The 27,009-nt window shown below is 37.6% G+C and overlaps 1 long non-coding RNA gene across 2 annotated transcripts; it reads left to right on the top strand.

Moving 5' to 3' along the window:
- Positions 1–1,478: 1,478 nt before the first annotated feature.
- Positions 1,479–7,796, top strand: LOC106031785 (uncharacterized). Of its 2 annotated transcripts, XR_001204455.3 has the most exons (5): positions 1,657–1,741; positions 2,159–2,233; positions 3,736–3,902; positions 4,840–4,929; positions 6,981–7,796. It is a non-coding gene; the product is annotated as an uncharacterized lncRNA (long non-coding RNA). The 2 variants fall into 2 exon arrangements; XR_001204454.3 differs by lacking the exons at positions 1,657–1,741; positions 2,159–2,233 and adding an exon at positions 1,479–1,603.
- Positions 7,797–27,009: the final 19,213 nt, after the last annotated feature.

The raw sequence follows: 27,009 nt of genomic DNA, 5'->3' as shown, positions 1-27,009 counted from the left end.
GAGATCAGGTTCATCAAGCAGGATCTGTCTTTCATAAACCCATGCTGACTGGGCCTGATTGCCTGGTTGCCCTGTAAGTGTCGCGTGATGACACTCAAGATACTATACCAGTTACTATAACTCTATCTAAAATAGAACCTACAATTTGATCTGAGATTCCAGACATAGCATTAGAGATTCCTAGTCTGATATCATATTTAATTTCTCCAAGATGAATTCAAATCAACAAAGTACATATAAAATCAATTTAGAACTAGCTAACTGACAGATCTCAGATCCTACTTGCTCTTAAGTACTCATCCCCCAGTGAAGATATTTCTAACAAGGTTGTGAATGGGGATGGATCTGTGCTAAATACTGTTCAATATCTTCTATAAATTATCTGAGCAAAAGACCAAATTGTATCTTGTGAAATTCAAGAAAGATACAAAGACTAATAATGTGACAGTTGCAGAAAATGACATGTCATTTCCATGGAGTCATATGAATGGTTTTCTCAACCTACTTTATGGGAACTGCATGTTTAAAAACACCGACAGATGGAAACATGCAGCAACACTACAGAAGGCATGTACTCATGCAAGACTGTGACCTGGAACATATGCTGAAAGGCCATGAATGGTCATGGTGGATAGGCAAATGAACATGGACTTCCACTTGTGCTTTTCACATTTTAAGCTTCATGATGGAGGAAGAAAAGCACTTTCAAAACACTAAGTATGACGTAAGAACTCAATATCATGCCAACTCTGCTATTCTTCTACCAACAGGAAAAGGAGAGATAAGGTTTTTAAACAAACATAGAGGCAGAGAATATCTAATAACATAAAGATAAATGTATATAAACAAAACAACAAAGCAACATTTATTACTCTATAAGAAGACACAGAAGTTGGTTTAGATAGGATTCAAACAAACTAACAATTGCCATTCTTCTAATTACTGTCACACTCCCCAGTAGTATTTCTCATGCTTAAGTTTCTTAACAGGTCACCTTTCTCTGAACTCCTCACTTGTCTATATGGGTAATTAATCAGTCAAAAACACTCAAGTATAAAGTTGATCTGACAAACTCCATTGAGAACACATGTGCTGTAATTTCCCTGAATCCCTAGTGAAGAAACGAGTGCTGGCTAAGCCCAAAGGTTTATCAAAACACAGTGATAAATCCCAGATGTGATCTCAGCTTTTAATGCTTTCTATTTTGTTAATGTCTCCAAAACCACTCATGGGATTTTTCCTAGGTGTTTTCTTTCTTCCCCTCGCTTTCCCAAATTCAAAGTAAATTGGTCTGGCTTCTGGTACCTGGCACAGTGGCATGTTTCCTCTTAACAACTGTAAGCCTGTCTGAAAAACAGAACAACATCTTTGAGATGGGGTGTTTATATGGGCAACTTTCAGCCACTGAAGTGAATGTGGCCCCACCTTCAAAGAGCCTCCAGAGCACTGCTCACCTGATGAAAGCATTAACTGTTAGGGGTTGACCTGATTTACATGAAAGCAGCCAGCTCATTAGCTGAGCTGAACCTAAAGAAGTAAATGTAATGCCCAAGCAGATGTTTTCCTACTACTTGATGTCAATGTTGCTGCAGCTTTCCTCAAGGTAAGAGTACAAAGACTGCAGTGATAAGGCCTTGCAGAATCCCCCAGCAGCTGAAGGAGAGCAAGCTGTTGAAGAGATTTACATCAGGGCTACTGAGGTCAAAGAAGTTAAATTAATGTAACCAAATCTTAGTGGATTGTACGTAAGATAACACTTTATAGCACTGCACATATAGGCCTAAACTATACACATATTTCACAGAAATAATAATTTAATATGACCAAGGGGTAAATGGAGAGCTTGGCATACACATACTGATCCCTAAGAAATCTACTTTTTTTTTCTTTTTCAAGTTCTCTAGATGTCTAAGCTATGTGTAAAGTTGTATCTAGTTATTTATATATGTAAGGCCTCCCCTCTAGAATTAGTCTTCAAATGTTAAACTCAGATAAGGTATATCTCTCTGGTCACTAGAAAACAAGTTCTTCCTGCTAAGACACTGCTCTTTCATTATATATATAAGCATATATTAAGAATATTACATCTTCACTACCATATAACAGAATGTCTCCCTCATCATTTTAATTCTTATATTCTACCTATATTCTTTTTGAGATTTCTTGCTATTTAAACACTTGTCAAATACATTTGGACACCGGAAATACCCATCTTTCCTCTCCTCTTTGTCAGGTATTTATGTAACTTTGCATTTTACTGTCCTAGATTAGGATTATGTTTATATTAGATTTGTAAATGATTTTTTTCCACCATTGTTTTTTTATTGATTTAAAAGACAATACAGTGAACAAGACAATATACATATAAGTTTAAATGTATATGTTTAAGTGTAAGTATATTTAATTATATTTGTGCACTAAATTCAATGGCTTTTGTTTCTTTCTAGAAATCCTTATGGGCTTGTTTTCTTATGAAGTTGGTCAGGCAATGAGAATTTCACTTGCAGAAGAATTTAAATCTATGAACATCTAGCATTAATCAAACAAAAATCATAATGGGTTAAAGAGGGAGATGGTAAACTTGAGAAAACAAAGAACAGAACACGTCTATGATTTGTGGTAGGCACTGTATACCCAAAGGCCTTGTTTTCCCACTTTAGAGACAAGCAATTTAAAAGAAGTCAATGTCAGTTATTCATTTCCAGTGACAGGAGAATATAGTGCTCAGGTAAAAACACTTTAGACCCTAAATTTCAGTTTTCAGATTGGCTATTCAACTGCAGTTTTATAAATACTTCTCAGATTTTAAGTTCACTGCATTTAGTCAGTGGACTGATGGTCATAATAGGCTACTGTGCAAAACTGTATGACTTTTCCTGACAAATTCTATTCCAGTCCTGGATGGTCAACATTAGAACTTTATATTATCAAATTCCAGGAGTGGAAATGTTGTTTTCCAGTGTTCATATATAGCAACTGTGCTGTATCTCTTATCACAGTGCAGACTAACATTTTTGTATAAGGGAGCTTATTTGGACTCTACTCTCCATAGTTATGTTCCTTTATTTTAGAAAAATAAGTCAAGATATATAATAAGGTGATTAATCTTGCCGCAAATTAATTATGCCAAGCAGTAGTAAGAAATATCCACATCTTCACATTCCAGTCTGAGTTTCTAGGACATGATTTGCTGACCTGTTTTAGTGTGCCACTGAATCTCCACAAAAAATCATTTTTGTCCTTCAGGTGAAGCCAGAAATAGCTTCTTCACTCTGTCTATAATGAATATTTTAACAGTAGTAAGTGCTATAGCAGAGAGTTCTGAGCACACTTCATAAGCGTCTAAGCAGAGCAAAGGGCAGGAAGGGAACTGCAGAAATAGCATCAGCCCTGTGGTAGTAGAGGTTCCTCTGAAAATGTAAAGTTCCTTTTCCTACTTTACCAGCTATGATAGATTTACTGACAGAGTTTCTTTTAGTAGTTGTTACAAAATGCTTCTATCTAGGGTGAAAATGTGGACTGAAATTTCTGTTTCTATAACTTTGGAGAGGGGCATCTGACAGGGCTATAGGTCTAGTATGAGTTGAATCAGAACTACTGTATGTACACCACTGACTTATTCTGAAGGTGTGTAGAGGATCTCAATATTGTACGTACATTTGCTGCAGAGTGTCTCTGAACTATGCCCAGTGACACTGCAGAAGCCATCAATTAATGTCTTGGATTCCCTTGCAGGGCCAGTATCTTGCCTTAGCAGATGAACGCAGGAAAATCAGTCTTCTCAGCCTCTGCCATAAGAGATCCGCAAACAGGGACTCTCTGGTGCTTATCTTGTTTGGAGGAGATGGAGTATTTCTTCAAGAGGAAGTACAAGATGTTTCTCTGATATCATTCAATCCAGGGTAAATGTAGAGTATAACAATTAGTACAACTCTATCTAAATGTGAAGAATATTAGGCCCGTTATGCTAAATTTTAATGTACTTGCAATGTTAGCTAAGCCTCTTCCATGTTGCTCCACCATATCCTACCTGGTATCTATCTAAATATTCATTCAAGTTTTTAAAAATCCAGAGATCTCATTCATTTTCTTCATTTTCCTGTCATGAATATCAGTGTTTATCTTCTAATTTTCCCACAGCTCATGATAGACTTTCACAAAACCTTTTTAAATTAAAAAGTTTTCAGGAAGTTAGTTTTTATAAAAGTTATTTTGTTGGCTAGTCTAACAGCTGAGTGAAGTATTTTAAAGACTTTACAATGCATAGTGCTTTATTGGTTCCTTTTTTAGAAGTTAAGAAAAAAGACAAATATTTTCCTGCCAGAAATAAAGTGATAATTCAAGATTCCATTATCAATTAAGATCGGTGAGTTTTCCTCCTTAAAGAGTCTGACCTGGGTACATCAGAGGAAACATCTTGAAGAAGCCATGTGTTAATTTAGTTAATCTTGAAAATCTGGATTATGCTGGGTCTTCTTTCCTTCTTCTTACCCACTTATCCAACCCACGCTGAGGCCAGAGTCCCACAGGCCTCTCCTGATTTGCACTGCTGTGTCTTGGAGGAATACCAGGGTGAGAGAATGGGGTGTTGAAGAAAAGGTGAGGTGGCTTTTTAAGTTAAAAAAAGAAGAAGGAAAGGAAAATCTGAGTGCCTAATGGAAGGGAAAATTATGTTTTAACATGATCAGTAAGGAAGAAGCAGGAGGAATGTAAGACTATATTTCTGTCTACCCCTTAGCCTACTACCTGGACATCAGCTCTCACCCATGTTGCCTGTCTGTCCAATTACCTTTCAAATACATGACAGTTATAGTTGTCTTGCTCTTGGATATATTTCAGGCATAGAAGAACTTAAGAATGTGTGGGAAAACTGTGATTACAGAATTTGTCAGAAAGCTACATTTTTGATACAAAGTCCTGCTCCAAAAAGTAAGTTCTTATATATGTGCCACCTGCATGCTCACAGTCTTTTCCTCTTCTTTTCTGACTAACCCTTCTTCCCCATATAATTATGGAGGAAAATAAAAAAATATGGACCAAATGTATACTGATAAGATAGTATGTTCAAATATTGAAAATATTTTCTGAAAAAATATTTTCAAAAATACCATGATAGAAAATATTTTTCATGGGAAAGAAAATCAGTATTTTATCTAGAAAATCACTGGTAAATGGCAATGGATTCAAAAGAACAATTGTGCTAAAATTGAAAACCTACATCTCTGTTCTAATTCTATTTCTCTATAGAGTCCCATTTATCTTTCCTGTTTACAGGATAGGGGCAGGCATTCATTCATTATGCTAAGAAACGAGGAGAATCCTTGCATTAGTTAGAAACTTACATGATGGAAAGACAAGTATTTTTCATCTTTCTCTCACTCTGACTTTGGCATATTGGTGAGATTATAAATTTTCATGTTTAAAACAACAAAGTCTTTTCTAATATGAATGATGCTATCAAAAATTTCCTGTCTGCTAAATGCACAGAAAATTTAATATCCAACTTAAAATAGAGTATGTAGTCACTCTTACTTCATTTTCCCCTTCCACCCTCACCCTTCTTATGTCTTTTCTCATTCATTTCTTATCGCCTTACTCAAAAGCTTTTCATGTCATTAACCTTTCACCCTCACCTTTCATTCCTCCCTGAATTTGGACTGGGACCATGTCTAAAACATATAAGTAGTTCATAATTTCCTCTTTTTTTTTTTTTGTTTAAATTTTCAACATCATGTTGCACCTTTAGGAGCCCTGCTCTCACTGAAGTTATTCATAAAGCATTCAGTGTTTAAATTTGTAGTCACAGTGCTGGCTGCCTCTCTGTCTCAGAAGTGGTGTGAAGTAGGTCTTAATAAAACTCCTCACTGAAGATTATAAAGTCCATGATGGAAGGGCCATCTCGTACGTACAGCCCGTGTTTGTATGGCACCTAACTGAATTGGACTCAAAGTCAGGTTTTCTAAATTTCTAACTCTCATCTTGCCATTTACATTGTTAGTAATAACAATAACAGCATAAAACAAACTGAAAGTATTGCAGGAGGCTTCATTTCCCTTGCTTATCTTATGAGCAATTGTCCTGGTTTCAGCTAGGATAGAGTTAATTTTCCTCCTAGTAGCTGGTAGGGTGCTATGTTTTGGATTAGGATGAGAAGAGAGCTGATAACATGCTGATGTTTTAATTGTTGTAGAGCAGTGTTTACACCAGGCCAAGGACTTTTCGGCTTCTCGCTCTGTCCTGCCAGCGAGCAGGCTGGGGGTGCAGCAGGAGCTGGGAGGGGACAGACCCAGGGCAGCTGACCCAAACTGGCCAAAGGGGTATTCCATACCATCTGATGTCATGCTAAACAATATATAGGGGTGGCTGGCCGGGGTGGGGGGCCGGCTGCTCGGGAATAGACTGGGCATCAGTCAGCGGGTGGTGAGCAATAGCATTGTGTATCACTTGTTTCATAGATATTATATTATTAGTAGTACTATTATCATTATTATTATTATTATTAGTTTCATGTCTTAATAAACTGTCTTTATCTCAACTCATAGGCTTCACTTTCCCGTTTCTCTCCCCCATCCCAGAGAGGGAGGGGGGAGGATGAGCGAACGGCTGTGTGGTGTTTAGCTGCCGACCAGGTTAAATCACAACAGCAATGTATTAAGATTATTTGATATGTTTGTTTACCTGTTTCCTGCATATTAGTTCAGCATTATGTCCTAGAACATCCAACATGAAAGCCAAAATCCTGAATTTATGATCACACATACCACCATTTTCAAAATTTCATTTTCTTTCTTTGTATGCTTTAAGTAAATATAAGATGCTATAGTAATAATATAAAGGACAAAAATGATTTCCAGTTGCAAAATTCGTATTTAAACCTGTAAAGGTTGTTCAGACTTTGGGTTTGGTTTGACCACTATGTATGCTCTACATATGTCAGCACTGCACCTGTGTATATTAACTCTCCATATTTAAATCCACAGGTTTCAAAATCAGCTAAAAAGTAGTGTCAGGAGGTTAACCATGTAGGTTGGAAAAGACCCTTAAGATTATGAAGTCCTAAAGCTGAAGATGAGAACAAATGGCATAGCTGTGATGGAACAAAGGGTCCTTCTGCACTTCCGGGTGTAGAGAGACCTGATTTTGTTTGGCCTGTGCTGACCCCAGAACTGGAAGTCAGAAGACCAGAGTGACAAGACACCTGTTCCTACAGGACAAGAGCCTCCACAAACCAGGCCTTTGAGCCAAGTTGGCCCTGAACTGCATCTATTTTAATAACTCTACCTGACAGCAAATCTGTGGCAGAGCTAGGATTAGAATGTAATCATCTTGGCTCAGTCATGTGCATAGATTATTTCTAAAACTTCCCTCAACATCCAGGTTCCCATAGCCGATAAAATATATAAAATAAACTATGCTCTCTTATCTTCTTAATTCTCAGCAGAATTCTCACTGTAACCTGAAAGACATTCTTAAGCAAACAAAACAAGTTGACCTCTAAACTGTGCTTTCCAGTAGTAGGAGTTGTCGTTCTAACCCAGGGGCTGGGCATTCAGTTTTCACAGCTTGCAGCAGACTCTTAAATGAAAGTATAATTTCTTAACTGCATTCTGTAACAGCAGGTCCAGGGTAAATATAAGGTTACATTTCAATGATCAGAATTTCAGGAATAAAAACAAAATTTGCATGCATAGGAAAAGACAATTTTAAATGTTGTATTATATTTCCCAGTATTTCATTCCTGTTCTGGAGATCCTCTCTGAACTAATGGCAGCTGTTATATACATGGTCCGCTACAAGCCAGCCCTCCACAGCTCTCCATCACCATTTTGCTACGCTGGTAAAACAGTATAAAGCAAACAAACAAACAGCTTTCTTCCAGATCTGCTGCTGCTATTTTCCTGTCATTTTCTCAAAATACCTGATTTATCATTGTCATCTGCCCTCACCTATCAGTTCTTTCCACGCTGAATAAGCAGAGCCGTAATTTTTAGCATTAAAAGAATTAGCTATTTTGGTTAAGAAAATATTGCTCTAATATGTGCAGCAAATGGAATAAAAAATGCATTAACTGAGCTGCAATTGTATTTTGCTTCCTCCATCTGCTACCATCCAGTCACACTTCCATTCCAATCATTTGTAGCAGACTTTCAGAAAAATCTCCCAGGGACCCTCAGACACAGAGGATTTTTTTTTGATAAAGCAACTACAGGCTCATCTGCCTGGGCACGGAGGAGCAGAGAGGCACAAGGGCAGGCGGGGGAGCCCCAATAACCTGCCAGGAGAAAGAAGCCCCTGCCCAGCCCCTTCCTGGGCTGCCACAGGGGAGTCTCAGCCCCATGGGCCAGGGGTGACCCCCATCGCCTGGCTCTGAGAGAGAGGCCCTCCAGGTCTCCTCTCAGACTGAGGGCATTACCCTTCGGGTGTGGGGTCACTCTGGGATGCGGGGGTGAGCACTAGGGGATTGTACAAAAGCATGGGTCATCAGGGCCCACCTATCAGGGGTAGCAGCAAGAGGATACTGGAGAGTGTGTATTTGTGTAGCTGTGTATGTCAGCATGTAACCACAAGTGAACATCAAGCCAGACAAGTCAGCGAGCAGGCTGGGTGCTGAGGATGCAAGTGCTGGTGTGGCCATTAGTCTGGGTCAGACACTGGAGAGATTAATGGATGCTAATGAACTTTCATCCTGAGCAGCCAGAGAATGAGGAGGAGGCCATCAGTACTCTCTGTGTTTGTGTGAGTGCTGTGTTTTCTGTTGCTGTTGTGATTAGACATATATATCTCTCTATATATATCGTACGTGTTTGTGTGTCAGTCGTGAATATGTGTTTAGCCTCACCACCAGGCGGACCTGGGAACACAGATCTGTGGCAGCCTGATTTCTGTTGGGCTACCAGATTTCGGTGCCCCTAAAAAAAAAATTAATAAAATAGTATGGTACCTCTAAGAAGCCTCAGAAGCTGCAGAATTATCAGACAATAATTCACATTATTTTCAGCATTTTCCAAAATGATTAGAAGGCTGTGGACATGAAGGTGAGGCTACAAAATGGTGCTTTTTTATTTCTTACAGCCTTCAATTGGCAGCTAGAGCCCTTCCTGGCAGGTAAAACAAAAATCATCTGGTTATAGCAACATACATAATAGCAACTACTGAACTACTAGTCTGTCCATATGTTCATGATAGATTTTGAAATGCTAGACAAACCAAAATTGAAATGCTTCTGTGCACATCCAGAAGCAAAAATGTAGTTACCTGGGGATTTAGGAAATTACATTAATAACTAAAGAATTACATAAGCAGTGACTAAGATTTGAAAACCACTGTCTTGAATTTGAATCTTGAATTATTCTTAAATTCCAATTCCAGTGCCTAGGCTTTAGTATTTACTAAAATGTACTGTGATTAAGTAAGACATTAAGAACATCAAATTAAACAAAATAAAGAACTGTAAGAAAAAATAAAGACCCACCCCCCAAAAAAAAAATAATAAAAAAAACACTGGCCTTTCTGAAAGCAGAAATTGGTCAAGAGAAGTTGTCAATGAACTACAGAGTTAGGTCCCTGGAATTTGAATCCTTTTCTGAAACTGGGTGGCCTATGCCTAATACCGTGTTTTGTATTTTGGTCTGGCATTCGTGTAGTTTTTGCAGTGATACTCAATATATTATTGCAAGTTATCAGGACTTACTCAAATGCAGAAACACATCCTATTTACTTCTTTTCTTAGCCTATAGTTTCCTACAGTGTCACTTGTTTTTGCTCAGAAGAAACCAAAATATGCCTGGAATTGTAATTTGGAAAAATTTTGTAGACTTGTGGTAGTAGTGGCATTGACTACATGCCATAAAGCTCTTTAATGAGCTTCACCATCTCCATATCAAGTTCTGCAATGAATGCAACTTGATCCCCAAAGAGCCCTTTTCAGAAACCATGCAGCCTTTAAAGGGCCACATATAATATATTAACTCTATTTTGATGAAAAACAAATCTGCTAGATATTTAACAGACTTCATCCTGAAGTAAAAGCTGGTATATGGTGTTGATCTTGGCAAAATAGCCTCAGCCTCCTTAGAAACTGTGATTTTGTATTACCACCCCTTTTCAATAATAATGAACATAGGGTAATCAAAAATGTTATATGCAGGAAAATGTAGTATATGCAGGAAATATGTTATTCTTCTCATGCAAAGCAATGAGGACCAGGTTCCCATTGCTATAAATCAAAGCAGTAACACTTAAATGTATGGAACTATCCCAAGTTATATCAACTCAGGCATTGCGACTGCAATCTACTTACTAGAGCTAAAGGAAATTATGCCTGGTGATGGCACGTACTGTACTTACCATATTAAATTATCTTTCTGAGCAAGACTTTTGCTCCATGTTGTTTCCGTGATGACCTATGTACGCTCTTAGGAAAATATGAGCAGTCATTAACAATGCTGAAACTAAGTGACATAAATTGAAGTCTCTTTTATATTCCAAGATTGTTGTAACCGAGAGTCAGTACTGAAGAGTAAAAGGAAAATTTCCCAGACACAAAAGGAGAAGACAGGTCTATATTTCCATTTAAAAGTTAAAAGACACTTGGATCTTTTTTCAGAGAGAGGTCATTTGCAAAATGTTGCCATGGATCTAGTTTAAGATCATAATCTCCACCCACTTCCCCTCTCTTTATCTTATATGGGATAATCAGGTCCATGCCCAAGGCCATCTATAGTAGAAACCATCATCTTGAAAAGCTGTATCCTTACAGAAAATATTGTACATAATGCATTAAGAAAGATTCAGGTAGAAGTTAGCAATGACAACAGAAATCATATTTTTCAGTTTCCTTGTTTGGGCATGGGAGAGATCTTTTGTGTTCAGTTTCACTGATCCTTTGTACAACACATTCTCTTCTTGCTGTGAAGTCTCTTAATTAAAGACCAGGATTATTATTACATCAAATAAGCACCTGAAGAAAGTTAACTTGCCCTCTCTGTTTTTGAGGAAGGTGCGCTGTGTGTGTGTGTGTGTTCACATGTCATTAGAGCACTGTAATTACCTGGTGGTCTGTTGTAAGCAGGAAGAGGTTCAGTCTGAGGGTTCAGCTGACAATCATTCATTAGGAAGCGGCTTTGTGCACTGCTGCTTCTCTAGTAGCAGATGATATAGCAGCATGTGCCACTTGAAAGCATTGCGATACAGATTGTCTTCTGTACAGGTGTAAGGAGTGTGCTCCTGCAGACAAGTGCTTCAAGCTGCCCAATTCTGGATGTGGAGTCAGCAGCATGCCAGGAGGTGCTATCACACAGCATCAGTGTCCACATTGTCAGTGGCCTTGTGTTCCTTCTTACGAGCCCACTCAACACCTCTTACAGTGAAGGAAATTTATCAAGCCTATCTATCTAGTCAAAAGAGTTTGTCTTAGAGAAAAAGTAGGAATAAATCCTGTGACCTTTACTACATGTCCTCCCTCACAGCAGCTGAGGCAGCAGGAATGCCCACTAGATGTAGGGAAGTAAATGTTGAAATCACCACATCTGTTAAAGCCATCCAGAAATGATCAGACTATTCCACCAAAACATTTATAGAGACCTGCTTGGGGAAATGAAAAACCTCCTCTTCTGAATCTAAGAGCAGGAGGGGAAAAAAAATTGTTGACACAAGAATGTCCTGAAAGAAAATAGTTTGGTATAACAGATAATTGAGATTAAGAGCCCTGCTCTTGCTCCTTTATGACCTCAGGCACAGTGTGTGGAGGAGCAAGGCCTGGGTACACCCACAGGTATATGATGTCTCCACAGCATGAGTGTAAACAGGCACTTGAAGGAGAGCTAATGATTGTGCTGCTGGATGCACCTATGTGTTTGCTACTAGAAGAGCATTCAGAGACCTGTCAAGAGTCTTGCTGAGTTTGATGCTATAGCATAATGAAGCAAGAAGACCAGGAAATAACTACTGACATGTTGTGTTCCTTGTCTATAAGTATTTCTGGTTTATTACATATCAAAAACATCACTGCCAATTTGAGATGCAAATAAACAAAGCAGAGGCCACTTATAAAATGGGTGGTCATGCTGGCTACTAATGTCGCGCTCTTTCTTAAGCCAGTAATTAAAACTCAAAGAAGAAAGTTGGTCTTTTTAAGGGTATATAATGACTGTGCATTTGTCTGGTGTCCATACAAATAAGTCTTGTATGTTGGTCTGTCAGATACACTTGGTCTGTCAGATATCAGGGTCAGCTGTAAATAAGACATAACAGCACAACTCACCCTTAGTATACATCTAAAGATGTGACTGTTACTATGCGTTACAAACAGTTTTCTGGTGCTTTCAGGGAAAGAATGAAAGGTTGGCTCATAATCAGACTCTGAGGAAATTAAATTAAATGCCTGCATCCTACTGAAATGCAGTTGAAGCTTACTGTATATGGACACTGATATTAGTTTCCTATATGCCTTTCTAATAAAAGAAAAACAAAGATGTCCATTCTCTAAGTCTTCTCATACATCAAAAATCCTTAAGAAGAATAGGCTCTATAAACATAACATTTTGCTAATTTTGCACATCCATCAGTGTAGTTGTATGCACTCAGTATGTGCATACATAGCCCACATGAATATATTTATCCAGTGTCTAGTGAGCCTAGCTTATGAAGAAATTATATGCAGTATCTCTGATCTCAAAGACAACAGAAGAGACAAAAAGACATGTCTCCCATAGGAATGGGTGCACTTGTACAAAGATGTTCTACACCACTCTCAGTGAGACTGCTTCTGCTCCTTTGAAGGGTGAATTTCATAAACAGCCTATGCAGTTTCTCTTCTCTGTCCATCAAAATCAGTGACATTAAATGATATTGTTTGGAATATAATTTCCTGTAAACAAATTTGCACTTGCCATTGTATATATCAAAGTCTGCTTTCACATGTAATCTACTTAAAATATTGTGTGGCTGGCAAACTGGTGACATTCCTGCTTAAAAAAAAAAAAAAAGAAGCATCTGGTCTTAATCACTAGGCCAGCAACTGCAATAAAACAAACGTATTTCTTGCCCATTAACAAAGGAAACAGGACTCTCCATAAGGTACAGCCATTGCCTCTTGCCCTTCTTCTATCCAATTTCAACTCCTGTAAATAAGGCTTTCCAGGCAGTAATGTCATGGACAAAGAAAACAACATAAAAATTATTTTCTTTTGTCCAATTGCATGGACTGAACAAGATACTAAAGATCAGGCTAGTTAAATTCACAGTAATTTAGCTACATTTTTTGCATTTGTAACTCATGAGAAGTATCTTCACACCATCAGATGCATTTCAGATGTTTTGGAGGTAGTTGTTTATTCTCTTTGCCATTAGTTTCCTCCTCTCAGTCTTGTCTTCAGTATGATGGACAGTTGTTCCAGCTGCATTAGAAAAGGAAGATCTCACACAGTCGAGTTGCCCTTCTTCTGATCTAAACACTCTGAAGGTTTTCCGGTTCTAAAGTGGGAGGATTGTGGTACAGGACACTGACAGTTTGGAGTTCAGTTATAGTTTGAGGCCAGCCATGTGCTATAGGCATAGCCTAAAAGAGAATGCTGGTTGGGACTTTGGGATATTGTACAACCTCTTTTCATCTGCAGTAGAATATCTAACTGTAAGCCAAGATTGCCATATTGTCTGCTTGTCTTGAGGTAATAAGATCTTCTTCTTCCACAAACCAATCTGTTCCCCAGTTCAGTAACTGATATTCTCCTTCTGTGTACGTTGGTATAAATTAACACCAATTCTACTGCAGGCAAACATAAGCAGTATGAAGACTTCCGTATAGTATAGCCTCTCCTTTTCTGCTCTCTACTGTATATATCCTGGTTTCTTTTCCCTCAGATACAGATGAGTACTCATGCTAATGGTGTGTCACAGAGGAATCGAATTTCTCACTTATGTATCTGTTCGACAACAGGAATTCTACCAGATGTATTTTTGGACAAAGCCTTGCCAACTTTTCCAAAATCATACAGTGCACTAACTGCCCTTTGGATGAGATGCAAAAGACAATGTATTTGGTTATTTATCACCCTATGCCATTACAGCACAAAGGTATACTGGGCAAATAAATGAGAGCAAAAAGCATTTCAGAGAATTGTATCCTGCCTAAAATCTCTCTAAGTAAGTTTGAATGAACAGTGACCATTTAAGTCACCATTCCTTCAAGTCAGTCAAATGGATTTCATCCTAAGAGTAAGAGAGAGGAATTGTTCATCCCAAATATTGTTCACTCAAAATTTAAAACACTGATCTGTAAGATACATAAGGAAATAATTGGTGTTTTGGACACACATTTTAAAATGTTCAGGGTAGTTTATCTCATAGCAGCAACTTTTCTATGTTTTAAACATACCTAATATGATACTGTTTTATTGTTTGGCAAGGTTATTTCTCTTCAGGAAAATAAAAATAAATAAATAAATAAATAAATAAATAATAATAAAAAAGCAGGCTTAATTTTCCTCAAAGACCAAGAGATAGTGTCTGAATTTGGAACCTAACTGAATGAAATGAGAACATACAAATAATGGGTCACAACCTGCCCCATTATTTGGGGCATAACATACAAATAATGGGGCACTACCACAACCCACCCTGGTGACAATGAACCTGAATTTCACAAAGTATCAGATGTTAAACCAGAAGGATGAAACAGGGGGCCATCTTAGCTCTAAATGACAAAATTTATCATCAAACTACTATCAGTCCTCATGAGGAGTGGTGGGCAGGTGAAATATAGGCTGTCACTGAAGAAAAATGCCTTCTGAGCCTTTCTCAAGAATGTGTATGAAATGACAGTGCAGAAATAGCTTGAAATGGCTGCTGATTCCTAGCCTGCTACACAACTGTTTGTGTTTCTTTGCTTTAACTCAACCATTTACCAAGAACGTTGCTTTCAGTGCCCTCCCAGCATTAGGTAGGATCAGTAGAGCCATAGCAAGAGGGAGAGATGGAGGAGCACCAAGGGGTAGTAGGCATTTCCTCGGCCTAAAGGCCACAGCCAACACCATTGAGAGCTTGGCCTAGCTCCAGCAGGGCCTAGGAAGGAGGCAATGAGAGTTACACAGAGCCCCAGGGGAGGGCGTCCCCTAATTAGTGCAGGTGTAAGAATTGCACATTCAAATAATTGCATTGATAAGGCTGCTCTGTGACAGATAAATCCCACTCTTTGGCCTAATGCCAGGAACGCATAAAGTGCCTTGGAGAATACTCTTTGAGAACAGCAAAAATTCCTATATCCTTCTCATCTTTGGGGAAATTTTTGAATTTTCTTCCATGCTAATTTTGTCCTGCAAGCTTCTAGGGATTTTGTCTTTTCTTCAGGAAGGCTTGATTACTTCTGTTTCCAGAATCTCATCGTTTTTCTTGCAGCAAAGGTTGTTCTAGCTGAGGGAATCTTTTGAAATATTATTTTTGTTTACTCTTCCTACCCTTAGCCCTGACAGGTAGTTTGCTGGCTTGCTTTCCCTGAGTAAAAATCCAACTAGAGGTTCTGCCATGAATTGTACATAGCTCTCCTCTTCTTTCTCTGGCATCTCTCTCTCTTGGAACCCACTGCACCTCGCTCCCGTCCCAGGCTTTCCTCTCATTCCCTCACACTGCCCCTGCTGTCCCCCATCTGCCACGTTCCTCTTCCACACAACTCAACACAACTCAAACTCACTCTCTGCTCATGCAAGCAAAACCCTTTTCATACTTCTGTTGATTTACAGAGGCCACTTCAGGTCACTACCTCTTATGCCCATAAAAACATTTCTCTTTCTTGCACCCCTGTTTTGAGTGCAGGTCTCCACACATCCCCCAAGGGCCACCTGAGTGTGTGGAGATGTCCAGTTAGCCAGAAGAGATCCCAGAAAAAGTCTCTCTCCTGGGTTCAAGTCTCTGGCAAATACCTTGCTGTATTTCTGAAGTTTAGTTTTTGCATGGAATTTATAATAACAGGAAAGAGAAATATACAGTCTTTCAGTACTTGGAATGGCAATATGTCATGTGGCTAGGAAAGGTATGTCTGGGAGTATCATATAGCTGTTACTCAGCCTGGAGACAGAGGAGCTTTGTGTGGTGTGCTGAAGCTTCTTTAGCAAGTCAGACCAAAATACAGACACCCGGCTGAGGCTGTTCTGGCTTAGACTGACACAGACAAGTTTCACACCCAAGCATAAGTCGCTATTTTTTCTTACGGCAACAAAATGTTGTGAAGGTAAAAAAATAAATCGCAACATTAGACCCTTCTGACTTCATGTTCAGTGCAAGCCAATCTTTCATTCTTTGCAATCTCATTCATGCAAGGACTGGGATAGTTTTGTATTAAACTAAGTAAGCAAACTAGAGATGAGATTTATGGACCATGCTCAGGCAAGCAGAGGTCAGTTGCACACTCTCTACAGACCTCACAAGGAAGAAACATGCTGCTTTATCCTAAAAATCCATCTCTCTGAAAGTGTGAGATAATTTTTAGTATTATTAGCTTTCTAGTCATGCACAATCAGATGAAGAATCTATAGCCACTCATATTCTCAGCAGTAACACAGGAATAAAAATATCATGAACAACAGAAAATATTGGTTTTCTATAACTTTCTGATGCTTTGGCTTTCAGTGGTCTAGAAACTAAAAGAGGAAAGTGGAGTTTTCTCTTAGATTAGCTATATAAATTACAAAGGTCTACTTGGAGCAGGATACTTTAAGGCATGTCCATGCATAAAGAAATAAGGACAATTAAGAGAGTCTTGTTGTTGTTATTGCTGTTGTTTTCTTTGTGGTTTTTTTGTTTGTTTGTTTGTGAATATCTGCATGTTTAATATTTTTTTTCCATAATGTAGTTGAAAAGGGACAGATGGAAATACCTTAGTTATAAAGATTAACGTAGGGTTTCCTATAAGTTGCCTTGTTAGAAGTAAAGGAATTTTCAAAGCCTATTTGGCAATAGTGCACCTATTTGGTGAAATTTATGGTCAGAAAACAGCATTCTAAAGGAAGGAAATTGGACAGTTTCTTCTTTCCATGCAGTACAGAAATTCCCTACACATCATCAGTAGCATAGGTCCCTTTGATGTATATTTAGGCAAAAACATCATTCACAAATGGATATACGGGCAGCATATAAAACATATTTCTGGCAGCAGAAAACATAGTGTCTTACAGAAATTGCATGTAAGCCAAAGAGTTTGAGGAAGAGATCTTCATGATTATCAGATGGATTCCTATACAAGAGCCAATAGCAGTCATTCCATGCTGCACATGGTGAAGTTACAGCAAAAAATGTACCACAGGCATTGAAATTGTGCATTATACAAAAAAGCCACCCCAAATTCAAGTCAATTTATAACAGAAGCTTCATTTTATTTTTGGCACTGTTGCAGACTACATTACATTCTTAAGAATCTGTTAGCAATTTCGCTTCTATATAGTAATGCAGAATAGCTAATTACAAATGGCAAAGCAACTGCAGATAATGCAGTTTCAGTTGGACTGAGAACAGACTTTCAGAAACAGCATTCAGAAATTCTCTGAATTTGAGCTCTACCCAGTCACAGAGAAGCATTTACCAATCCATCCATTTAACAATCAGGACAATATACACAATGACTTTTACTAAGTGCAGCAACAAATGAGCTAAGCAATCCCCTACTTCCTCTTCCTCAAGAAAGTCATGGTTTCTGTGGATTGTCAGTGTCTATGTAGCTAGCTCTCAGTTCAAGATTATTGTTTGTCTGTTTGATTGTTTTTCCACAGTGCACTGAGTTAACTCAATATTTGTTCTGTTTTTCAGAGATGTCTGTCCAAATTCAGGGTGTATTGAGATTTCCGTTATCATATCCAATTATTATTTCTTTCACCAAGAGAAAATTAACACCTCCAATTAAAGCACTTTATGAGATAATCCAGATATCACTGGAGGAGTTGCAAATAGGGTCTATGCTGCACATAATTACAGGAAATAGTAAAAAATAAACAAAGATTTGTAAACAAAAGAAAAACACAGTAAGAGTTGATTGATTTGAAATATTAGAGAGAGTGGATTTGCTATTTCTTCTTATCCAGAAATCTTCAATTTTAGCCAAGTCTTGCACTGGTCCACATTATTTCAAAATTTATCTTCTGCTGTCATTGCTGCAGAACCAGCACATTGATTCAAATACACCAGTGACTTTGTTAGTGTAGATATTTGAAAAGTAATTGCAATTGTCCACTAATCACCAGTGATATTATATGTAACAATTTTTGAACACAAGACTTTCTGGACTTCCCCAAACTTCCTTCCTCTGAGAAAGGACCCAGGAAGTCAGCATCCTAATATATCGTGCATAAGCATTTGGTGTTCTTCAGCTGGACATGGTGTCCAAATTGTTTTGTCTATTACATCCTCCACTTTTCTTCTTATTATATCTATATATCCTTCTATTAGTAAGCTGCTAATAAATTAATAATAAACTAAAAATCTGCCTTTTTTTTTTCAGAATAAACTAAAGATAATGCTTAAATCATACAAACACATTCCTCGAAGAATGTAATCTATTACTTATCTGTAAGTGCGTCTAAATATTTTCAACAAAAATAGCTTTGTTATGGCGTAAAACTATCATAACACATGAAAAACCCTATAAACATCTTTAGCCTAATTCCTGTGAGAAAATTGTTCTCATAACTATTGCCATTTCCTGCAGCTTCAAAGTTCTGTCTGGAGAGTCTTCCTTTATGTAAAATCATAACTCCCTCTGTACTGACTTCCTCTTGGCTCTGACGCTAGCTCCAGTTCAGAGGAGGGTGATGTAACATTTATAAAGGCTGAAGCAGGTATGCTGATAAAACTTGTAGCCAGCTGCAGCTGTCTCCATCTGCTCAAGGGGAAACCCCCTTCTCAGTATGAAGTCTGAACAACTGAGCTTTGTGAAAAAGTACTATATTGTGGGGCAGGCCTCTAATGCCTGCTCTCCAAAGCCAGGAACAAGGTGACGGCATCACCTCTCCACAGCAGCAGCCCCAGCACACAGAGTGGGTCAGAACCATCGTGCCAGCAGCTGGTCCCATTCCCTCTCTACAATCAATCTCCAATTAAAGTTTGAAGGAAAAAAAAAAAAATCCCACTCAGAGAAGAAACTGAACCCTTTCAAGTCAAAGATACATATATGTTGGCTCCACATCACATGAAACTTTTCTGTTTATTTTTTACCAGTACTTTAAAATTCTGTGTACACTTGTGCACTCAGGCACATTTAAAAGCAATACTTATTCATAATCTCTAGGTACCCCTGCTGTAAATAAATAAATAAATATTAACCACATTGACTAAAAAAATAAAAAATAAAAAAATCAATCTAATACTCTGACACAGCTTAAATACTGTGCAAGCCTTTAAGAATACTTCTTTGGGAGCCTGAAGCAGAGATGGCAGAGCTGTCTGCAGGGCATGTATTTTGTTTTCATAGCAATTTTCAAAGTTTCATCATTTTTAGTTTGTGTCGGAAATAATGCCAGAAAGGAACTGGGTGTCAAGAGCCAAACATTTCCATTCAAAAGGCCTTCTGGTGGCTGGGTGTTGAAACTATGGGCCTGAGGATCAGAATACATTTTATCACCCCAGAGTATTCTGCAACAGGTGGAAGATGACCTGAATAGGATCTATCATCATTTCAGCTCAATTCCCTCACTGCCGTTCCACTGAAAGTGAAGCATCATGCGTAACTGAAAACCTTTTCTAAAGAAAGGCTTATTTACACTAAAAGGAACTTAACCAAAAGTATCCTGAACAAAGGCAAAAGGAAGCACTTCAGAAGGTAAGCCTCTTTTGTAAGATCAAGAGCCTGTCTAGCCCTGTCTCTTCCAATGGTCTGTGGCAGAAAGTAAAGGAAGTGAATAAGAAAAATAGATTACAGAATCATATACCCACCCCTTTACATAACTCCCACCTCTCAGTTAATAAATAAATAAGTAAATAATGAAAAATTAACTTATTTTTGAAAAAATAAAAAATAAAAAAAGGTCTACTGATAAATCTTTTCGTCTACTGCAGACTTCTGCAACTGTTCAAGGATGAAATTTGTTTCTGCTTCCAGGAAAAATATCAGCAAGTTTCAAACAAAGGGACAATAGCACAGTTCAGACTTCCTAACTCTGTTGATTGGTATCTAGGCATGAGTATTTAGTTATTTTCACCAAGACTTTGTACATATTTTCCAAGGTCTGGATCAGAATTCCCACCTATAAATACCAAATTCATGAAACTAATTTTTGTCACAATTATATCAGTGCAACTCTGCTGTAACTACAATGAAAGCATAGCAAGATGTTATCATTGCTATTTATCTCTAGCTAGTCTTATTTATGCAGAAGAATGACCACAGCTAATTTTATACCCTGTGGCTCTGCTGTGAACTGCTGAGCTCCAGCCAGTATCTGGCTTCATTACTATCACATTTCCTGGCTCCTGCTCCCCACAGCTCCAGCTCTACAGATCAGTGTGTGCAGACTAAAATGGTGCTATTCGGTCATATCTCCAAAATAGTGTTTTCCCAGTACACTCACCCTTAATTCTTTGGTGGGGAAAAAAGGACAGTTTGTCTTTTAAATAGATGGCCTCATGGAGTAAGAGCTCTGTCTTCCAGCTTGGGAATGCTTAGAAAAAAAGATGGTCAATTGCCATTAACCCCTGTTACCATTTTTCTTTTTTTCCATTTTTCCTTTTTCTTTTCCTTTTCCTCCTTTTTCTTTACTCGTCTTAGTAAATAAATTATCTTATAAAAATGGGGGGGGGGGGGGGGGGAGGGTGGATAGGAACATGAGGCAAAAGCACTAGTGGAAATGCAGCCTTGGCACTATTTTATAGGTAAGCTTGTACAACACCTTCCTAATTGGCACCTAGCTCCAGCTAGCACTATGATTTTTTCCCTGTGCTGAGCACTAGCTTGACACCCATGTGTTAATGAGCATTCATCAAGAGAATAAAGATCCCGCGTGCCAAAGCTCCAGTGACATTAATGGGTTTCTTATGTTGTTGTTCAGCCACACTACCACAAGCAGAAAGTCACTGTGAGTTCATCCCTGTGAAACATGAATGCCTAAAATCTTTATATAACCAGAGGTAGAGCATCACATGCAGGCTCCATGCAGTTTGGAACTGCCTTCTTGGAGGCTTGCTTTCCCCTGTGCCACAGTAATGCACTCAGGAGCAGCTGGGAGGCTCCTCTTCGACCCCAGGTTTGAACTGTTCAGGCCCAGTGACAAGACATGTTCAGCTGGGGGGTTGTGGCCTCTGACATCTGCTTACTTGGTGGTCTGACAGCCCAAATCTCTCAAACTACAGTTTATTTGGTTCATTACTTGTTTTGCTCTATCCTTGCTTATGCTGCTACTCAAATAGGACAACTGGCCTTATGTTGTCAGAGGTAATGATTGTCACCTATAAGATGTTTATTAATTGTACAACTGAAATGAAAAACACCAAAAAGACAAACATTAAAAACAAACAAACAAAGAGAAAAACATAAAATTCTGTAAAATAGAAATAACAAGGTTAAATAGCACTAGAATCCCCCAGAGCAGGAGCAGGAGCGTCAGTGGATATATTGCAAAACTCACACAAATCATTGCAGTTAACAAAATCAAAAGAACTGAGCTAAAAGTATGTAGCAGAGTGTGCAGCAAAAAATGTACAGGAGAAGGCTGTCTGTCAAGACTCTTGTAGATCTTCTCTAACATTAAGAAAAAGATAAATAGCTCTTTCAGACTTCTCTCTTTTTCACTTCTTGAGACTAACATAAACATTTTAACTAATGTTGCTTTATGCCTGTAGTTAAATGTGGTCAGTGAACTGAACAAATTTAAAAGACCATGAGAATAGTTAAACTTCAAGTCTGCTGTTGTTCCTCAGCTTCTTTTTATTGGCTAGCTAAACCTTCACAGAATCTGAGCTATTGCCCCATATTGCACAGACAGCTCCCTGCTACAGGTCATTCTGAGGCTCACTGTGTCAATGTCTTCCAACTGCAAAATTCCAAAATAAATGTCACCTGTGATAAAACACTGCAACTGGAGGGAACACCATGAATTTCTTAAGGCATATTAAATATCTGGACATGAGACACGAGATAAAAAATTAGAAACTAACTTCAAGATAGTATAAGAATCATCTCCAGATTTCTCTGGATGAGAATTAACAGAAATAACATGTGATTCTTGTAGCAAGCTTGGTCCTAAATACATTCACTCAGTGGAATGAATCACACTGGCTGTGGACCAGCCACTTACAGAGCAGGAAACATCGATGAAATTGTGTACCAAACAGTCTGCTTCACATAGGTTATTTGATATCAGGTGAAACATAAGGACATCTGTTATACAGGAGGCCTTAAATACCAAGAATTAGTTTATTCCATTGCAATTATATTTATTTGCAAATACATTTATTTTTGACTAATGCTTATGCAGATGAAGCATAGAAAGCTTGCAATTAACAATTTTATTTGCAAGCTTTGTTGCTTTGTGCTGTTGATAACTTCATTCATTTAGTTTAATTGTTTGGTGGCACAGATTCTAGGAGATGACTTTTGTAGGCTCCAGAGAATCAAGTCCATTAACATAAAACTAGAGATTTTACAAAAACAATCCACTAGACCAGCAGACACCATAAAAAAAAAAGAAAAAAAAAAAAAAAGGAAAAGACTAGGTACTTATGAAGAAGTCCTATCAAAGTCAAGACAATAAGATTTATTCATATTTTGTTTCAGGATCACAAGAGACATGAGGATCCCTGGACTGATTCTAGTGGAGAGGTTGTAAAACCAATTAATTTAAAATCTAAGTGTCTCTGTAGCTTCAGGAGTACCTTCTCAGATACTTAATTTGTTTTGTCACTGCTTATCAGCTCGGAGTGAAACAAGGTCTGAGAGATGTCACAGTGAAGGTTGTGCAAAACTGCAGTAGCTTCACGTTTTTCCATTCACTAAGGAACAATAAGTGCTGCCTCACCCTCACAAATAAAAGTTCCACAACTTGACTTACTGTTATGTTTTGTTTTCTATGGAACAAAAATCTGTCATCCCTTGTCTGCCCTCCCCAGTCAACTTTGGTTTGGACATTTTAGAAGTGTTGCCAAGAGAAAGAGTCAATGTAATTTATTGGCCCAAACTCAATAAATCTTAGTAAACTTTAATTGCTCAGTTTTCATGAATATATTCCAAGAAAATAAGCAATAAATAGAGTGGTAAACAAAACCAAAGCAGTGAAGTCTGTCTGAAGAATGATTAACCCTCGCAGTAAAGAAATAATGGTTATGAGTGACAAGAAACTTTACCGGAGATAATTATGTATAAAGTTTGTATTAGTGATTCTAACTTCAGACATAACATTTTTTTTTTACTGTTTGCACTCCATATTTTACTCTTCACTTATCCTCATGCTTCCCAGTACCTTTTAAATACTTAAATAATATTGCTTGCAAAGCCAGATGAAAAAGTGACTCTTGGATCCAAAGAACGCTGAAGAATTTATAAGCTGTGTTTCCTTCTATCCTTGGAGCTACTGCCAGTAGAAGCCAAATCCAGACATTTGCAACTCAACACCAGGAATGACAAGCTAATCTCATCTGTGTTGTCAGGGCCTGAGCCAATGACCTCAGGCACAGGACATCTGACAGATGCTGAGCCACAATAGCTAATTCTATTTCATTTTATATGAAAGTTGTTTTAGATTATTGTTTTCTTATGTAGTGCTATGCTGAGATACAGCTCAAAAGAAGCAGTGAATATTTTCAGTTCAGACTAAAATTCCAGTCCCTACAAAGGCTCTGGTAGGCATCATAACAGCTCAGAAAAATAGGTGGTAGGCAAGTTTTTAGAGATGCAGAGACTTGTTTTAGATAATCATAATCCTAAAGTTGAGATGATGATGATGTATTCAACAAATGTACTTTACAAATCTCTCCACTCCAAAGACCATTACAAAGTATTATACTCTTGGAATTTTGTTCTACTGAGGCTAAGAACTGCATAGGAGCCCTACTTCATGTAATATATTAGTACCTCACTCTCTGGATAGACATGGGAAATATAACAACAAAATGAAATATGAATGTCAATGAAAATACCTCCAAATACTTGAAAACCTTGCTGAAGGTTCAAGTCAGTTCAATCTAAATGACCAGTCTCGATGAAAAGTGTTCTTATTTTTAATACCTGAAACACAGAAGGCAAATGGGATCTCAGTAGTGTTATGAAGATGGACATTTGGTTTCTGGCTATTATGTGCTCATGTACATGTGCTCTCAGAGATACTGCTTCTTAGATGTTGTAAAGCAGAAGGAAAAGCTCAGGTCAATCACTATGGAAGTAAAACAATACTTCCTGCCTGCCATGGTGCTGTCTGGAAGACATTTACACTACAAAATGTGTTTCAGATTTATGAACTAAAATTTTGGACCTCCTCATATTAAAGACATAACTCTCCTGACTTTAATAAAACCAACATTTTACCCATGGAGAACTGAGAAAGAGCAGGAGGACATGATTGGAGTAACTGCCCAGACTCTTAGCCTACTCAGCAGTTGCCCATCCGACATTGTAAATATGCCTGTGGATCCTTGCTGCTTATTGAAAGAAAGGTGGCAGTGGTCTTCTCTCTAAAGCAAGTTGATTTGTAGCTTGTTTGGAAAACTAGCTATATCAAGAATCATGATTTCAAAAGATGCATCTTGCCTGATTGCATAGCAGAGGAGAATCCTTCCACAGTGACAGCAACATACAAAATACAAAAGGCAATTACTTGGTAATCCCGTATAGCTGGGGTCTAGCTAGGAAAAAATAGAACCCAAGACTGTGCTCATTTTACACTGAAGAGTGTCTTTAGGAAGACTATAAACTATGGACTACAGATTATTAGAGATTACACTAGAGATTATTATTTCATGGAAATGAATGCATATATAATGCAGAGCTACACACCATTCTTGTTCAAATATTGTTCAAGCTTTGAAGGCAACACTTTTCATAAAAGGCAATAAAAAGCATGACAGAAGATGAAAAAAGTTCCATTAATATACATATATGTAAACTGTCATACACATAAATGAGGAGTACCTTCCCTAGAGTTCTCTATAAACCATATACTTCATATTTTAGAAATAGGTTACTTAAAAGACTTTAATGTAGGATACTGGCATCGTATACAACAACATACACAGAAAGACACAAGGGATACTCTTACTCATGTTATGTTGCAGTTATTAAGACAGTAAAAAGAGCAGAGAATTAATGGTAACTGATGAATTGAAATTTCTGAAATACCTTTTTATTTAAACCCACTTGTACCAAATAAGTATATATTAAAAAATTATTTTGTCTAATGTAAAGTGATGATTCTTCTCCACCTCTCTAGAACCCCTGAATATTTCAGTAGCCACAATTTAGTGTTGAGTAATGTCAGTGAAAATACCATTTAGATTTGAGAGATTTTTTTTTTGCATAACTTAGGACAAAGCTTTTTGTTTTGCAGCCAAGCAATAAATCCTAACAGCTTATCTCCCTAAGCCATCATCTTGACAGAGGCTTATTTTAATCACCTGAGAATAATTCCTTTAAAATATAAGCTCTTCAAGTTACAGGGTCATGCACAGAAGTTTTTATGGCACTTTATAGTAATTTTACATATATAAATGCTTTGCAAATTAGCATTTTGAAACCAATTTCTAAATGTTAAATATTTCATTTTCAATTAACTTTTATGTAAGTTGAATATTTGCTTCAAAGGATAGAAACTGTCATTTCCTGAGTCAGTATAGCTATTATTGCAACGCCAACAGTATGCTTTGTTAAAAACTTTACCTGAAATACTTCAAAATGCAAACCTTTTACAGCACACAATGGGAAGAACTTTTATTATTCAAGAACAATGCTACATATCCTTAAGCATCATCTACTTGAAATAGTTTATTAAATACTTGCAGACTTAAAAGAATTTCTAATTGTAACACAATTCCATTTTTAGAAAAATAAAATTGCAGACTTATACATCAAAAAATTTTGTTAGAATTTTATTTGAATTCTCAGTATAGCCAAGACATACTTGAATTGTATTGTGCACCTGAGCTCTTGAATTTAAGTCACATTGGAGATTTGTGTAAGCAAAAGGCAACCTTGGAAGCAGCCAGGATGAGCATTAAAGCTCCAAAATACGGAGACGTGTTTATTTTGTAATTAGTCACAGTGTTGATTTCTCTGTGTTTTGTTAGCTGCTTAAAAACATCAGAAATACCTCCACAACATCATACCCAGTTAAAGAGTTGGCATGGAATAAGAACGAATTTTCTCCTTATTGTGTTAGTTGCTTGACATATGTCACAAGCAAGTCAACAAAAGCAATTTCAAAGAGAAACATTTGACATGTGGTAAAAAAGATTCTTGCTATGCGATCTCCAAGGGAATAGTATTGTGAGGGTTGACTCATGGTGATATCACTGACTAGTATTATAGCTACTAAAAATACATGATTTTCTGTTAAAGGTGCTACTCTATTTAAAAGTTTCTAAAACAACATGATTAATTGGTTATTTACCTTTTGTGATCTATCCAACTGAACTACAAAAACTAAATGAAACACTTTTCTTATTTTTGTTTATATTTAAGTGAAGCACCATCTTCCCAAGGCAAAATGTTCAAAAAGAAAACAAACAACAAAAAAACAACCAACCAACCAAAAAACAAACAAACAAAAAACAACCATGCCAATTGTCAACAACCATGCTATTGCCAACTGCCAATAGCAGTATTAGGCAAGGATGCATGGCAGCAAGATCAAGTCAAAGAGACTGAAGTTCCATCTGTAATCAAGGCATGACTTGGGATGATAAAGCAACTTGGAGTTACAAATGCTAAAATTACCTGTTTATTCATAGGTCATACTTTGTGCAAAAGCCTGCAGAGTAAACTCCCTCCAATTAGTCTGGCAAAGAACTGCAGTCACTTTCACCAAAGGCACTATTCCTTTTAATGAAAGC

The sequence above is a fragment of the Anser cygnoides genome, chromosome 5, assembly GCF_040182565.1.
Source record: "Anser cygnoides isolate HZ-2024a breed goose chromosome 5, Taihu_goose_T2T_genome, whole genome shotgun sequence".
In the NCBI taxonomy this organism is placed as follows: domain Eukaryota; kingdom Metazoa; phylum Chordata; class Aves; order Anseriformes; family Anatidae; genus Anser; species Anser cygnoides.
The sequence above is the reverse complement of the archived record's forward strand: the minus strand, read 5'-3'. Positions and strand labels throughout refer to the sequence as shown.